The 16,049-nt window shown below is 38.9% G+C and overlaps 1 non-coding gene across 1 annotated transcript; it reads right to left on the bottom strand.

Annotated features, from left to right (window-relative positions):
- Positions 1–5,856: 5,856 nt before the first annotated feature.
- Trnaq-cug lies at positions 5,857–5,928 on the bottom strand. The gene has a single exon. It is a non-coding gene; the product is annotated as a tRNA-Gln (tRNA).
- Between the last annotated feature and the right edge of the window lie 10,121 nt (positions 5,929–16,049).

The raw sequence follows: 16,049 nt of genomic DNA, 5'->3' as shown, positions 1-16,049 counted from the left end.
TATTGTTTAGATTATCAATTCCGTACATTCGAAGTGTTATTGGTCATCCTGGTATTTTTAATATCACAAAATGCATTTCTCATATTTTTAAAAACGCACGTGCGTCTGAGAAGTAACACTTATAGAGTCGAGTTTTAGTCTATTTTTAAAGGGTATTTCACCATTTCAAAGTCACAGACTCATGTTTCACTCATTTGTAACTTTATCCAAATGTGTTACAGGTTTGTAGATTAACTAAACTTAGTGTTAATTGTCACGGGTTGAAACTAGGGTATGTCCCTTTAATGAATTTTTTTTCGTGGATTTCGTCTGACCAAATGAATGACATCCAATAGCCGATGATTAAAATGAATGAATGATGCCGTTATTAAACAAAATAAATGTGTGTTTTTTCGTTTTTTTTATATAAAGCCTTCTTGGTGTCGTGGTTAAACCATCGGACATAAGGCTGGTAGGTACAGGGTTCGCAGCCCGGTACCGGCTCCCACGCAGAGCGAGTTTTAACGACTCAGTGAGTAGCTGACAGTCCAGATAGCTGAGGTGTGTGACCAGGACAGCGTGCTTGAACCGTAATTGGATATAGGCGCGAAACTTATTTAAAATGAAAAATGTAAGGAATTAATTAATTTCTAAAAGCGTGAACAGGCACCACCACCTCCCACTCCCACCCTCACCCTCACCCCCGCCCAAGCCAACGTAGGCTACAGTTTACGGGCTATTGAAACTTAATGCGAAAGTGCCGTATTGTCGGTTCGTCTTATTTTTGAGGTTATAATCTACATTACTCTTCCCGATTCTAATTTTGATTTCTAACCCCCTAGCTATTGAATTTAGATCCGCCCCTGGAAGCAGGTTATGATGATCAATGGAACAAACAAAGTGCTATTAGGAAATGACGCCATCATCGGGCATTTTCATCGTGACATTCAAACAGAGGGTAATAAACAAAGGAAAGATTACTCTTGTCTCATTACGCGATTACACGTTCAGGTAACATAATCTGTTTGAAAACATCTCCCATTACCTTTCAACTCCATCCGTCTTCTTCGTAAAGTCAGCATTTTCTAGTAGAAGTGATCGGTTTCTGCGATAAGCCTCGCAAACATGCAAGAGGTGGGGACCTTGTGGCTCCAAAACTGATCACTCTCAACGTATACTGCACTCATCAGCATACATAATTTAAAAAAAGAAGAAGTTTGTTTTGTTTAACGACACCACTGGAGCACATTGACTTATTAATCATCGCCTATTGGATGTAAACATATGGTCATTTTGACAAAGTATTAGAGAGGAAACCCGCTACATTTTTCCATTAGTAGCATGACATATTTTATATGCACCATCCAACAGACATGATAGCACATGCCACGGCATTTGATATACCAGTCGTGGTACACTGGCTGGAACGAGAAATAGCGCAAAGGGCTCACCGATGAGGATCGACCCTAGACCGAACGCGCATCAAGCGTGCGCTTTACCACTGGGCTACATCCCGCCCCGCATACATAATGACTACATGTCTTTCTTACACACCCGTTATTGAGAACACCATGCGTTATTTCTGATAACACATGGATTGTTTACACATGTGTGTGTTAACAATTTCAAGACATACGACTGGCTGCTCATAGGTGATGACCAGATCACCACTGCCATACATCCAATAAAAAAACATCACGGTCGAAATATATTACACTGTGACGTATAGTTAAGTTGACATTCATGTGTCTGTGACGCGTAAGTTAGCTACAAGTGCAACGGCTGTAAATAAAATTTATTCGAAAAGATGTTAAAATATGCTGAAAACCTGGTTTTTGAGGATATGTAAGAAATAGAATAACGAAATATGAAATACACTGTGACGTATAGTTAAGTTGACATTCATGTGTCTGTGACGCGTAAGTTAGCTACAGGTGCAACGGCTGTAAATAACTTGTAGTCGAAAAAGATGTTAACATTTGCTTAAAACATGTTTTTTGAGGATATGTAAGAATAATAAATTCATGTCCGTTAGATACCATTTATCTGACAACTCGTTGCTTAGAAACATATTAAACTCGCTTTCGCTCATTAGATACATTTTAAAACAACTCGTTGTGAGGTAAATGGTATCTAACGGACACGAATATACTATTCTCTCTATATACAATATGTACAGTATAATATACTGCACGACACAACAAACGTCGTTTAATTTTCTTTCTCTTTTTCTTTTTTTGAGGTTGGTAGAACAAAAACGAAATTGTATACTCCGGAACACATTTAAATGTTAAAGTAAAGTTTGTTTTGTTTAACGACACCACTAGAGCATATTAATTTATTAATCATAGCCAAAACATCTGGTAATTCTGGCACGTGGTCATCAGAAAAAACCCGCTACATTGTTCGTAATGCAGCAAGGGATCTTTTATATAGACTTTTCCACAGACAGAAAAGCACAAAGCACGGCCCTCGACCAGTCGTGGTTGAAACGAGATAAAAAAAATCTCTAAGCAGTGTAATTAACGCTACCAGAAAAGGCACGTCATAAAGGTTTGCACATTACATTTTAAATTATCTGTAAGAAAAAAAGTTGTCACGTGATATTTAAGAGATTAATGCTTTCTTTACTAATGATTCCTCTTTTTCAGAACACCCCCCCCCCCCCCCCCAAAAAAAAAAACCCAAAAAAAAAAACCGTAATTATTATTATTTTTAATGTTTATTTTACTCCAACGTAGTCTTCACTGCGGGATGGAATGTAGCTGTTGTGTAGCGTTAATCTCTAGCCTGAGGTACGAAGGGCTGTAGGAACGATCGCCCCTCATGGACTGTGGTGTTTGTGTGTTGTTGTTGTTTTTATTTTGTGTGGGGTTTTTTATGGGGTTTTTTGTTGTTGTTGTATTTTTTTGTGTCTTTTGTTGTTGGGTGGGTGTTGTTTTGTTTTCCCTAATCATTGTTTTACGATTGGTATACCAAAGGTCGTGGTATGTACTGTTATGTCTCAGAAAGTGCATGTAAAATATTGTCTTGCTGATTTCTCGTTAGGAGTAGAATACGTGGCGACAACTGGTTTCCTGTCTTTCTCTCGTCCATGCCATACTACAAAATATCCTGATGTGACGTCATAGGCATACAGGCTCCCTTTGGTGGCAGTGGGCGGAGGGGGGGGGGGGGGGGCAGGGGGTCAGACTGTTTTTTGCCCGAATTAAACAAAAATGTCCGAATCTGGATAACAACATTTATTCATATTACCATTACTGCCAAACAGCTATATAGGGTTGTAAACGAATCACTACACATGTTTACATGGATTACCACTAATTTTGATGGTAGAATCATGGAAATACGTGGTAAAAAGGTCTCAGGTTAGCACATTTTACCCGAATACCTGTATCATTTTTGCTAGAATTTGAGGTTTTACTCCACCACTGGGGGACATTCCCCCCCCCCCCCCCCCCCCCCGTCTCGTACGCTTATTTGGCACGTTAAACAAACATTTATTTTCTGTCGCTACACTCACGACTTACGGAGCACCCACACACTTACAAATCTCAGGAATCTAGCCTTCTAAACGGACGTAATCTCTGTTTTGAGGTGTGATCGATTAGTCTGGCCTTTCCCTAGGGAACTGATAGACAGCGACATCGGTTAATATCATTCTGTTGGGCAAGTTGCTGAATCGTAGACATTTAGGCCTAAACACAGTGCGTGATAACTAGGGATCTTGCCCATATATATAATTATTAGGTAAGGAACATCTGGGATTTTTTTTTTTTTTAAATAATAATAATAAAAAAAAAAATAAAAATAAAAATAATAATCTTAAAGGGACATACCCTAGTTTTTAAACACTAAACACTAACGCATATTTTTTACTATTATAACCGTTTTTGATAACTTAAATCATACTTTAGTTAGATTTTTTTTTTTTTTTTTTAGATTATCAATTCTGTACACTGTGTTTGTCTGTCTTGACAATGCCAGCCACCAAATGAGGTTATTTGTTTTCAAGCAAAGTTAGGTAAATCTTTGGGGTTTTGTTTTATCCATCCATTACCAGTGGCTGTGGTCAAACACATGCACTAGAAACATACAATTTCAAACATTTGCTCCACCAGTGAGAGCCACCTCCACTCTATCAATGTTGTTCCAAGATATATTCGTCTGTAATAGGCTAAATGGTGGTTGAAACACATTTAAGTGCTAGTTGAACATAATTAGGAATGTAGTAATGCATTAATTTGAAATTTTTGAAAACGTATACAGCTGAATCACATATCAGTGTATTAATGCAATTCATTAATAGATAAAACTTAAATATAATAAAAGTGTTTTGTTTTGATCTTTTATATCAACAGTATAGCTATTTGTGTGTGGTCATGTTATGTTATGTTAGTATCTTCTACGGACTCTTTACAAAGATACAATTTTAAACAATAATAGCTTTGTAGACATGGTTATATTACAAAGATAACAATGAATACATGATCAATATGGGTTTTCAATCAATAACATAGACTTGGAGCATATAACATAGAGCTAGTTTGAATGGCATCTCGTCAACATATAACGTCAAATTCACGTTAAAGTAGGACCTACGCGGTATTAGCAGCCTAATGTAGAATTGTGTGTAATAAAATCTCTGAAACTGAACATCTGATAATGTAAACCTACACTTCAAGTGAAATTACTGTTGTAAAAGGATGAATATTGCATTACGCAATGTGAAACAAAACGTGTTACGTGAGACCATAACCCTCTAGGGATGACACGATTGCTTTTAGTTTTGAAATTTATATTTTTGCCGTGCCCATTCTAATGAATATTTTATAATGCGTTATTGTTAGTCACTGTTAACAATTCCATTGAAATATTGCTGTTGAGGAAATAGGCGTAGGGTTATAAAATGTGTAATTACATAGAAAATCCTGCACCAAAACTTTATTTATAGGATGCAAATCTTAGGTGGATGTCCAAACGAGCTTCTGTTGTAATTAGAACATTTAGAGAGAATATTTGAGGTGCTGAGCCTAAACTTTATGTTAAATGTTTACAGAAAAATAAAACTGTGTGAATTGTATTTTGTAACGTTACAGAAATAGTGTTATATGAGACCCTAATCCTCAAAGGATTTCAATATTGGTAAAATGTTTGAATTCTCCAATCCATTACCTCCCAATCCTCCAAGTTTCCTATTCCTAAATGCCCTGATAAATATTTTACAATGTTTTTAATATAGTCACCCTTTAGCAATTCTGTAAAAAAAAATATAACTGTTATGGAAATGGGGAAAGGGTCATAAACCGGGTAGATTCACACAGAAAGCTGTGAGTCCAGCAACGCTATCATAAATTATTCCATCCCTCAGAAATCAGCATTTGTCCCCTCCCCCCAAGAGGGTACCGACCAACCCCTCTGGCTCATGGACCAGGCCCGTACGCAGAAATTTATATGCGTAATCGACGGCCCAAAGTTGCTAGGGGGGTCCGGGGGCATGCCACCCCCGAAATTTGTTTAAATCTAAAATGTAGGAGATGCATATTCCTGCAATCTGGGAAGTAAATATGAAATTATTTCACATCGTCGGACTATTTGGGGTTTTTTTTACACATCCACGGACGGACATCGGCAGACTATGGGGGGTGCGTACGCACCCATCGCACCCCCCCCCCCCCCCCCCCCTGCGTACGGGCCTGTGGATTAAAAGTGAAAAAATACATCATAGTGTTTATAGCCTAGGGTTTGCGACTTTAAGGGGAGACCATGTCACTTAAAACAAAATGCACGAGGACGTGCATATTCTATCCAGCTAAACGAAAAAAAGAGTTATTTTATAATAATAGTAACAATAATAAAAAATATTCTAATAAAATTAGGTTCCACCGAGACTTGAACTCGGATCGCTGGATTCAGAGTCCAAAGTGCTAACCATTACACCATGGAACCGTTGGTCAAATGATGATGTGATAGCGTCTATGAAACAGTCATTGCAAATACACGATAATAAAGGGAAAGGAAAAGATTATTATTTTTTTTTTAATTTAACGACGCACAAAACACATTTTATTTACGGTTATATGGCGTCATACATATCGTTAAGGACCACACAGATTGAGAGAGGAGACCCGCTGTCGCCACTTTGATTTGCAGCAAGGGATCTTTTGTATGCACCATCCCACAGACAAGGTAGTACATACCACGGCCTTTCATATACCAGTCGTGGTGCACTGGCTGGAACGAGAAATAGCCCAATGGGCCCACCGACGGGAAACGGAAAGAATACAAATGTATTTGGCTATATGGATACTCGATAGAAGGAAGTATGGAAATGTTTTATTTAACGACGCACTCAACGCATTTTATTTACGGTTATACGACGTCAGACATATGGTTAAGGACTACACAGATACTGAAAGAGAAAACGCACTGTCGCCATTTCATGGGCTACTCTTTTCGATCAACAGCAAGGAATATTTTATATGCACCATCCCACAGACATGATAGTACATACCACGGCCTTTGTTACACAAGTTGTGGAGCGCTAGCTGGAACGAGAAATTGCCAATGTGCCAACTGACGGGGATCGATCCCAAAGCGACCGCGCATCAAGGAAGCGATTTTACCTCATTAAGCAGTAATGCACACGATTGTAGTGCACTTCACACCCATATTTAGTTTTGATTCCGGCCGCGTGTAATATTCACCACCATTTAAAAATATTTAGGCTTAAAAATATGTTTTTCCACAGTGTTTTGCTGCGACCCTAACGTTTTTGAACACACACACACACACACACACACACACACACACACACACACACACACACACACACATGAAATAAAATGAAATATTAACATTGGAGGCAGAAAAAAACAACTAAATTTTATTTGTATTGTTATTTGGGGACTCGATAGAGAAAAATAGAGGAAACATGCTGCCGCCATACAGCTAGCAACTCAGTATCATATATTAGGAATACAAATTGTATTATGCGAGCCTCTGGCGTTTGCTTAAATGTCAATAAACCTAGTGCCGAGACCTCGAGTAATTTACATCTAATTTGCAAAGTTATCAAATTCCTAAAGTATGCGATCTGAAAAATATCACATACTTTGATTGCACAGGAAATGTAAATTATTATATGATAAATATATATATATAATAGAATAACGCTACTCCGACCGATAAAACAGCGAGGAATATTGTGTATGCATTTTCTCATAGACATGACAGCACATACCACGACCATTGATTTGCTAGTAGTGGGAGACTGCAGTAGGTTCTTTGGGACGATGGGAAAAACACCGATTCCACTGAGGGGGATCGATCTTGCTACCTATTGACAGCTACTGCACCACAGACGACCCTCCAGTCCCCTAACTAATGACTAATTATGCAAAATACAAACAGCAAGAGCTTTAATAAACTCTTGGGGTGGCATTTAGTTCAGTTGGTTGAGTGTTCGCTTGCATCGCAGGATCGAAACACCTCGTTGGATCCATTCAACTGATTGGGGTTTTTTCTCGTTCTAACTTGTTCACCACAACTGTAAAAATAAAACGGAGGCGAGACGTAGCTCAATGGTACAGCGCTCGCTTGATGTGCGGTCGGTCTGGGTTCGATGCCACCGACTGGTATATCAAAGGCTGTGGTATGTGTTATCCTGCCTGTGTGATGGTGCATATAAAAGATCCTTGGCTGAAATTTGGTATCTATAATGGTTTCACTCTCACATAGCCACCAGTTTTACTTTAAACATCGCTATCTCTCTATCTCTTTTAATATATTTAAGTGTCTTCATACTTTCCTCCGCGATCACTCGCTCCCACCTCACCCCATGTCGAACAAATTACCTTAACATGATGAATGTTCTTCAGTGGTGTCGTTAAGCATAACAAAATAAATTCTTGTGTTGTCGCTATCAATCTATTATCGACAATTACCTTTAAACAGCTACCTTTTTCTTGCTTTTTCACTTTAGTTTATTTTCGCGCTTTTTTCCATTTGAGGTTCACATACTCCAGGTAGCTGAGCTCTCTGTCCAAGGTTTGCCCTGCTTGTTTAACGAGACCACTAGAGCACATTGGTTAGTTTAATTATCGCCTACTGGGTGTCAAATATTGAGTGAATAATTATGACATAACAATCTTCTAGAAAACCCGCTACACTTTTTCATTAGCAGTTGCGGAATTTCTATATGCACTCTCTCACAGACAGAACAGTACATACCACGGTTTTGATATACAAGTCATGAGGTACTGGTCGGAACGGGAGTAAACCCAACGACTCAATCACCTTAGGCGAGTTCTCTACTAGCTGAACTAGATCCCACCCTTTTTTTCTATGGGGTTAATGGTTAGTTACCGGCCTCGGTGGCATCGAGGTTACACAATCGGACATAAGGCTGGTAGGTACTGGGTTCGCAGCCCAGTACCGGCTCACATCCAGAGGGAGATTTAACGACTCAATAAGTAGGTGTAAGACCACTACACCCTCTTCTCTCACCAACCACTAACAACTAACTCACTGTCCTGAACAGACAGCCAAGATAGCTTAAGTGTGTGCCCAGGACAGCGTGCTTGGAACTTAATTGGATATAAGCACAAAAATAAGTTAACATGAAACGAATGGTTAGTTGCAGGTGTCTGGAGAAACAGAAGTGGGTGTACTGACCGTATAAAACTCGCTCGGTGGGAACCGGTACCGGGATACGATCCCAGAACCTACCAGTTTCAAGGCCTGTGGCTTAATCACTACATTCGCTAGATTCGGTTGAGCACTCGCCCAAGGTGCTTGTGTCGCAGGATCGAACCACCTCGGTGGATTCATGCAGCTAATTTGTTTTGTTTTTATCGTTCCAACCAGTGCACCACACCTGGCCAAAGGCCCTGGTATGTGCTATCCATCCAATAGCCGACTGTAATTAATCAATGTGCTCTAGTGGTGTTGTTAAACAAAACAACACTTTTAAACACTATACCACCGAGACCTTCTACAGTACAAAACGACACTTTTAAACACTATACCACAGAGACCTTCTACAGCACAAAACAACACTTTTAAGCACTATACCACCGAGACCTTCCACAGCACAAAACGACACTTTTAAACACTATACCACCGAGACCTTCCACAGCACAAAACGACACTTTTAAACACTATACCACCGAGACCTTCCACAGCACAAAACGACACTTTTAAACACTATACCACCGAGACCTTCCACAGCACAAAACGACACTTTTAAACACTATACCACCGAGACCTTCCACAGCACAAAACGACACTTTTAAACACTATACCACCGAGACCTTCTACAGCACAAAACGACAGGAATGCGACCCGCCACCGAGTGTCACAATGGAGAATAGTACAGTCATGTTTATGTCTTAAAAGCAAATGGGTGGGGGGGGGGGGGGGGGGGCGTAGCCCAGTGGTAAAACGCTCGCTTGATGCGCGGTCGGTGTTGGATCGATCCCCATCGGTGGGCTCATTGGGCTATTTCTCGTTGCAGCCAGTGCGCCACGACTGGTACATCAAAGGTCGCATTATGTGCTATCCTGTCTGTGGGAATGGTGAATATAAACGACCACTGTATAAAAGAAACAATATAGCGGGTTTCCTCTGTAACTGTATATGTTAAAATTACCAAATGTTTGACATCCAATAGCCGATGATTAATATATCAATGTGCTCTAGTGGTGTCGTTAATCGACAGTTATTGGAAGTGAAACCCACTATATTTTTTCCATTTGTATCAAAGGGTCTTTTGTATGCACCATCCCACAGACAGAGTATCACATACCACGGCCTTTAATATACCAGTCGTGGTGCACTGGCAGGAACGATAAATATCTCAATGGACCCTTCGATAGGAATCGATCCCAGACCGACCGCGCATCAGGCGAGCGCTTTACCACCGAGTTACGTCTTGCCCTTAATGTCTAGGTGTAAACCTACCTAGCAGTTATAGCGAAGTAAAATCGAAGAATGGAATAATGGTATGGGCGTATGTAATAAAGAGGGTTTATTCAAAATATTCGAGATTTCATTTTGACAACTATATATAACATCAATGGAAATTTAAAAAAAATGTATTGGGGCGTGTGTGTGTGTTTGCGTGTGCCTGTATCTGTGCGTGTGTGTGCGTGTGTGGCTGTGTGTGTGTGTGTGTGTGCGCGCGCGCGCGATAGAGAGAGAGAGAGAGAGAGAGAGAGAGAGAGAGAGAGAGGAGGGGGGGGGGGGGAGACAGCACCAACAACAAATCACTCATAACATATTAATTTTAATACAATAATAGCTGTTATATATATACATAGTGTTAGTGATTACCAATTCACTTTAAAATCCACTTTAAACATTAAATTTCAGCGTGAAGTCTCACTATAAATTATCTCTCTGTTGAGACCCTAATTTCGACTTGCATGATACTCGATAGTTAAGTCATATTATCTTAAAACCAATTACGGTTCTCCAATTTCAAGTCTATTTGATTAAGTAATAGCTTCCTATTTTCGAGTTTCCGTCAATAAAGCTTATGGGTTATTCGGTTGAACGTAAAGTGAAACTTTAATTATTTGATAAAAAGATTACAATCCTATTGTTGTTAGAGTCCAATCACATTTAAAGGTGCAATGTCGGGAACAATCACATTTAAAGGTGCAATGTCGGGAACAATCACATTTAAATAAGCAATGTAGGGAACAATCACATCTAAATGTGCAATATCAGGGAAAATCATATGTAAATGTGCAATATCGGGAACAATCACATTTAAAGGTGCAATGTCAGGAACAATCACATTTAAAGGTGCAATGTCGGGAACAATCACATTTAAATATGCAATATCTGGAACAATCACATTTAAATGTGCAATATCGAGAACAATCATATTTAAAGGTGCAATGTCAGGAACAATCACATTTAAATGTGCAATGTCGAGAACAATCATATTTAAAGGTGCAATGTCAGGAACAATCACATTTAAAGGTGCAATGTCGGGAACAATCACATTTAAATATGCAATATCTGGAACAATCACATTTAAATGTGCAATATCGAGAACAATCATATTTAAAGGTGCAATGTCAGGAACAATCTCGTTTAAGGGTGCATTATCGATACCATGTTAAAATCACAGACTGCAGACTTCGTACAACATTTAACAGACCTCACTGTAAAAGAAAAAGAGTTATTAATTATTTTAAATGTATGTACATGTACATTATGTTTCGGACTAATGGACATATTAAATGTTATGTCCTTGCTTGGAATACCCATATACTTGGAATATGGTTCTGACTGATGGGCATATTAAATATTATATCCTTGTTGTAATATCTAGTTATTATGTTAATTCCTAAATTATCATGGAATAAAGCTCAGCTTTGTCTTTCTGCCCAGGCAAACAAATATTTGTTGACACTTTACCGGTACCAAAGAGAGCAGGAAATATACCTTTTTCAGATAGCTTTAAATTATTTGATGTCATGATAACCCCAATTTTATGTTATGGATCAGAAATATGGAGTACTAGTAGACGCAACAGTATTAAAGTTGTGCAAATTAAATTTTGTAAATACCTGCTTAAGGTTGGCAAATCGGCAAAAAAATTATATTGTGTTGAGTGAGTGTGGTAGGGTCCATCTTCAACTTATTTATATGACACGAGTTATAAAATATTGGTGTAAACTTTTTCAACCAACAATTTTCAGATTACCTTGTCAAAGTTATTTGATGCTAAAATTGTTCGATGATGTTGGTACCCAAAAGTGGGTACCCAAAAGTGGCCTACAAAAGTGAAACACATTTTATTTAATTACGGTTTGGTTTTGTGTGGCTATGTCAGGAAATAGGTAATATTGTAATGGCCACTCCTTGATTGTCCATTTAATTAATTAAATTTGCAGCTTAGTGATCATTGAGAGTAATGTATGGCTACTAATCACTTTACTTTCTAATCACAAGATTAGAAAACACAGGAGTTATGAAACTGTATATTTAGCAACAGGGACTTTTAATTGTTATTTTAGTCACTGGGCATGTTTATGAGGTTTAATGAATAGTAGACATTAATACTTATATTATTGTAAAGCTTTGCACACATTCCTTTCACAAAACCAGACAGGTGAAATGTTGCTTTCACGGCAAAACATCAATTACAAAATCCGACATTGCCACTTTAACTGGGAAACATATGACGTCATTTACAAAATTGACGTCAATAGTCGGGTTCAAAGTTACGCTCTTACAAGTTAAAACGAAAATATTGTTTATTTCAATAAATGTTCAGTTTAATATTATTAGATATATTTATAATGTTTGCAAAGCTATAATTTATTATCCCAGTTTATAAACTGGAATTAATTACAGCCAGTTTTAGCCGTTATTACAACTATTAGTGTAAAAATTGTGTCATTGTTTTGTCGGTGTTTATACCTAATCGTTCACCGAATAATTTTACTGAGTATTATTTTAATGCCATTATCTATGTGCAAATTAATGATAATTCTATAAATTGTACAGTTGTTAATTGTTACATACTCTTTTGTCCCACCTCAAAAATGCAGGGTCCCACGTTAATTTTCCACTTTTAGGTCCGAGTAAGTGTGACCCGTCATCGAAATTGTACCGGTGGGACACCGCGATTAATGTTATCGTACATAATTATTCGAATCTTCACTGCCAAACAAACATGGGTGTTACGAATTACCTGTATCAACGATAGCTTTCAAGTTTCCTACCCCTTTCAGATGTTGTTAATATCTTCAGTTGCCCTTCCGATTCTGTTCCCGCACCCGTGTGTCACGCCATTTTAGCTACACAAATCATTACAGCTGCCCCACGCTAGGAGCGTTATGATTGGTTAATCTCTTGGCCGTGTCCCACCGGCTAGGGTATAAAAGGAAGCAAAGTTCAATGGCAGACACTCTCAAACTGCCCGTGTCCCCCCCCCCCCCCCCCGCTATGGAACCGTGGACTGGCGATGCCAGAACATGGATCCATGGTGGGCGTGCCTGAACCTTTCTGGATAGGGGCACGAGAAAATAGTTCCGATTCCGATTCTCAAACTGACAGTCATACTGTATGTATCAAAAGGAAAAATAACCCAACCAATAAAATTTGCCCTTGTCCCACCCCAGTGCCTTACATGATATTTAAAAATATTTTTGGCTACCTAACAATTCTAAATATTAAATAAATAAACAAACTACTATTTATTTCTTGGAAATATAATAGTTTACATTACACATTTTTAAATAGAACAATATTTGTTTCTATGATAATAATAATATTATTATTATCTTAGTGACATTTTATAGATTTGCAGCTAGTAATAATTATTACTTATTAGCTTAGAATTATTCAGGCCATCAGCTATTAGTAATACACTTGTGCTTCTTTACTATTTCAAGTCATCCTTCACTACAGTCCTATTAGTTCTCAAAACTTATTAAAGTACCTTGGATGTCACCATGATGGATTCAATGTATCACTCAACTTGTTTTGTTTATTAATAAACTTTGAATGAATTTTACTCTGGAGTTGTTATCGAGTTTGAGTACAACGGTACTTGAACTGAAGGGTCACCCAAGGGCCATTACAACTGGTGTCAGAAGTGGGATATCTAAAGCTAAATAGATATCCTTGGATCGAACCCAGAGGACTAAAGGATACAAGGATGGAGGAGGATACAATTACTGTCACTCCGGATTCGGAAATAATTTTCAAATCACAGAGGACTGAGCGAGGACAAGGGGAAATAGAGGAACAAGGGGAGTTTGAGGAGTCACATGGAGATCAATTAATGCAGGACCAGCCAATGGAGGACACCCCATTAAGGATGTATAGAACATGTCATGGTTTGAGGGAAAGGAATCAATTCATCATTAGGCCCGAGTTTTACGATGGACAAAGTGATTGGGAAGAGTATCTTTCGCATTTTGAAAACTGTGCGGAACTGGGAGGATGGCCAGATGAACAAAAGTTGCTAGTCTTGTCAGCTAGTTTGAAGGGTAGTGCCCGAACGTTCTACATGGGTTTGCCAATCCAGGACAAAAGGTCATATCACACATTAAAGACGACGCTTAACCACAGGTTTGGGAGTGGACGCCAGCAAAGCAGATGGTTAGCACGTTTAGAATCAAGACAGAGGCAACTCAATGAATCAGTGGCTAACTTGGCTGATGATTTAAGGCATATGACCCATCGGGCATACTCTGAACTGGATACTAGGGCACAGGAAGCAATTGCCCTGAACCAGCTATACAAAACCATCACGCCCGAATTAAAATTTAACTGTATTGATCGAGGATGTAAGTCTATCTCTGATGCAGTAGAAGTCATTGAAAGATATGAAACACTGGTTGGGGAAAGTAGAGACAAGAGGAAGTCTGCTGTTAGAGCTGTTGGAGAAGGGAAGGTATATCCCAATGACAATAGTTCAAAGGATTACCAAAATGATACTTTGAACAACATTCTTGCAAGACTAGATAGGCTGGAAAGGAGTAATAATAGCAAAAACTGGAGGACAGGAAGACCTCAAGATCAGCGTACCTGTTTTATATGCAGATCATCAGATCATTTTATGAGACAGTGCCCATTTTACAAAAGATGTCAGGAGCAAATGGCTGTTGAAGAAAGGCTAAGGAGTCAGGGAAATGCCAGCCTGTCAACTCCACGGGCCGGGAGGAGACAGGAATAAAAACGTCAAGGCCTATTTCCATAAATGATATTAGAATTGGACTCGTTGGTGACACAAAGAAAAGTAGTGATAATGGATTTTATACAAAAGGGGAGATATACAATGTTGTAGCTAATTTCCTTGTTGACAGTGGATCAACGATGACAATACTCTCAAAGGCATGTTATGACAACATTGATGCAAGGGATAGACCACAACTTCAGCCATGGAAAACATTCATCAATGGAGTGGATGGAACAGAACTTCAGACACTTGGTTTTGCAGTTATGGTTTTAAATATTGATGGCAAGGAATATGAACACCCTGTGGTGGTGTGCAATATTGCATTAGATGCAATTTTGGGTCAGGATTTCTTGCTAAAACATGTGAATGCAATCGACTACAGGCATTTGCGGCTCATTACTGGAGATACGTCAATTCAGTGCTGGATTGGTGGTGAGGCAGAAATGGTTTGTAGAGTGGAAGTAGAAGAAACTTCAACAATTCCACCACATTCAGGGGCTTGGATATCCACAAAAATCAAGCAATGCGAAAGGCTGGCTAGTGCTGCTGTAATCGAAAGAAGTGACAAACTTCCATGTAATTTACAGCTATCAGGATGTATAGTAGACACGAATAGTGAGAATCAAACACTAAACATCTTGAACTGTAGCTCGGACGAAATCACTCTCTATAAAAACACAGTGGTGGGAACGGCTGAGTCCATATACATTCATCAGAAGGATGAGGTAGACAGATGTGCTACTGTTTCAGCGGATACATCCAGGTTATCATCAACACAGCTGCCTGAACACTTGAAGGAACTTTGGAAAACAAGTTCAGTTCACTTATCTGAGGATCAGAGTGAAGAATTGGCAACACTACTAGTAAAGTATCAGAAAGTATTTGCAACATCCTCAGCTGATTTAGGACGAACCAATAAGGTGGAACACCGGATTAACACCGGAACAGCTTGCCCCATACGACAACCACCAAGGAGACAACCATTTGGTAAACGAGTGGCTGAAAAAGAGGAGATCCAAAAGATGCTTGACAGAGGAGCCATTGAACCATCAAACAGTGCATGGGCTTCTCCAGTGGTCTTAGTTAAAAAAAAAGATGGAAGTACTCGATTTTGCATTGACTATAGGCGTCTTAATGACGTTACTGTCAAGGATGCCTATCCATTGCCTAGGACGGACGACTGTCTGGATGCATTAGCAAACAGTAAATGGTTCAGCACCATGGATCTCAATTCAGGTTTCTGGCAGATTGGTGTAGCAAATGAAGATAGGTGCAAAACAGCCTTTGCTACAAGTATGGGCTTGTACCAATTTAATGTTATGCCATTTGGTTTGGCAAATGCTCCTTCCACCTTCGAGAG

Source organism: Gigantopelta aegis, chromosome 10 (assembly GCF_016097555.1).
Source record: "Gigantopelta aegis isolate Gae_Host chromosome 10, Gae_host_genome, whole genome shotgun sequence".
Classification (NCBI taxonomy): Eukaryota; Metazoa; Mollusca; class Gastropoda; order Neomphalida; family Peltospiridae; genus Gigantopelta; species Gigantopelta aegis.
The sequence above is the reverse complement of the archived record's forward strand: the minus strand, read 5'-3'. Positions and strand labels throughout refer to the sequence as shown.